The sequence below is a fragment of the Oratosquilla oratoria genome, chromosome 3, assembly GCF_046742065.1.
Source record: "Oratosquilla oratoria isolate Oo_2021 chromosome 3, ASM4674206v1, whole genome shotgun sequence".
NCBI classification, from domain to species: domain Eukaryota; kingdom Metazoa; phylum Arthropoda; class Malacostraca; order Stomatopoda; family Squillidae; genus Oratosquilla; species Oratosquilla oratoria.
The window spans coordinates 40,127,176-40,129,675 of NC_134779.1; positions in this window are offsets into that span (position 1 = coordinate 40,127,176).

The following is a 2,500-nucleotide window of genomic DNA, read 5'->3' on the forward strand; positions in this document are numbered from 1 at the left end:
TTCCTCGAGTTCAGCTCTCGCACAGGAGTGCGATGACGAACTCGACGACGCCCCTCTTGGAGAAAACACCCTCCGTCAGTCGAGGGGGTCGGCCGTCGATTTTATTCAGCTGAGGGGAGCCCCGGCAATATGTTAGGAAAGATGTGTGTAACATCGAAAGGCGCGAGATATGATGCAGATTTTCTAAAGCGTTCCTGTGGCTCCTCTTCAGAGTAATAAAATCGTTTGTCAGTCGCCAAAGCAAAATCTCCAGAGGAGCGCCCGGGCATCACAGCACAGACAGATGGCGTTGCCCGTGCACCAAACGGGTACCTTACACTTAGTGCCAAATTTTGAAAAGATCCGTCAAAAATTGGTGACAAAAAAAAAAATGTCTCAACGAGGATTTCCGACAGATATTAGCCAGAAGGGCGCCTTGAATCGGGTTATCTTTGCCTGTGCATTCCTAGATGGATGTGGACTTCCCTGCAAAATCTGGAAAAGGCCCGCCGGGTCTCCGATGCAGTGTTTCATGAAAAAAGGCAGACAAACTTTTGCGCACGTTATATGGATTTAGTCGAGAACCAATGCCACGCTCAAGTTACTCGAGGATCCAGTTCAGGCCAGTAAGCCTTCCTGACCTTCACCAGTATAACAGAATTACCTCGTGACTGCCATTATAAAGCCAAGGGAGCTCAGAGACAATACCCTGAACCCCAGGTGGAGGACAATGACGGGCGTTTTAACTTCAATGATCTTGTTCTGCTTAAAACCAGACGATTTTATTCGGCGGAAAGAAAACCCTCGCTTTCAAGAGATTTTGGGGGGCCCAGCAGAGGCTCCTACTGGCGTCCTTTAGACTCTCCGCGAAGCTATAAAGGCTTTTGGTTAATAAAAATAAATCAAACTCGTTGAAGAAATGCGTGCAGTTTCTATTTAAAGCAGCAGAGATTCAGAGAAGGACTTGATAGAAACCTTTAAGATTTTAAAAGAAACTGGCGCAAGACAATATATATATCACACTAAACACTTACCGGACAAGAAATAATGGACCTCACGCTATTAGAATATAGATCTAACTTAGAAGTACATAGAAGCCACCAACATCGAGAAACTCGAGGAGGCATACATGCAGAAATCGAAACGTGGTACAGCAAAGGACTCAAACCTCCGCTAGCACGTGACTAGTGATAGTGACTTAACCGATTGCACCATAAAAAAAAAAAAAAACTTTCTAGTGCATGACGCTCCCTCCCATTTATGGTGTCTGGGATGGCTGTGTAGTCCAATTTCGGTGTAGAGCTTTCTGGGGCATGACTGGCACTGGATGGGCGGGGGAGGACGAGGAGCGGCGAGACGAAGTCCTCTAAGTTGACGTTTTTCCTCGTCTCTCTCCTTTCGCATGGTCTCGAACCTCTCCGTTCCAGCCCGAGTTGTGTTGCGCGCCAGATTGAGTGGTCTATGGAGCTTTCTTCCCAGGTCGCTGGCTCCCTTTGTGGTAGACGACCTCAGGGTGGCCTTCAGCTGGTCTTTGTACCTTAGGACGGGACGGCCACGGGGCCGTTCTCCTGTGGCCAACTCGCTAAAGAGAATTTGCCGGGACAGTCTTGTTTTTTGGCATCCTAGCGACGTGGCCGGACCAGCGAAGTCGATGCCTCATGATGGTAGACTCCATGCTTTGGCTGTTTGCACGGGAAAGGACTTCATTGTTGGTGATGTGGTCCTTCCACTTAATGCACAACATGGATTGGAGCTTCTGTTGGTGGAAGCATTCAAGTTTCTTCAGATCTCTGTCATAAAGTGTCCATGTTTCGCAGCCGTGTAACAGAGTGGAGACAACGACGGCTTCATAAACCATTAGTTTCGCTTTTCGGATAAGATCTTTGTTGTCGAAAACCCGTCGACACAGCTTTCCAAAAGCGATATGGGCAGCTGCAACTCGATATTCTACGTCCTTTCCCGAGTTGCACTTGGAGGTAAGTAAGCTGTCAGGATACGAGAATTGGTCGACTTGCTCCAGCGATGTACCAGAAATTGTGATGTCAAATTCTGGCAGGGCTGTTCTTGGAACCGGTTGTACAAGAACATTGGTCTACTATATGTTCACGCTCATCCCGAAATGTTGGTAAGCTGCAGTGAAGTTGTTGACTGACTGTTGTAGATCATCAGCTGAGTGGCAGAGGGCAGCATTGTCATCCGGAATACTGTAGTTCAATGACGGTTTTGATGGTTGTTTTATATATATATATATATATCTATATATATATATATATATATATATATCTATATATATATATATATATATATATATATATATATATATATATATATGTATACATATATGTATATATATATGTATATGTATATGTATATAAGTATATATATATGTATATATATATTTAAATATATATATATATGTATATACATATAAATATATAAATATATATTTATATATATATATGTATATATATACTTATATATATATACATACATATATATATATATATATATGTATATACAT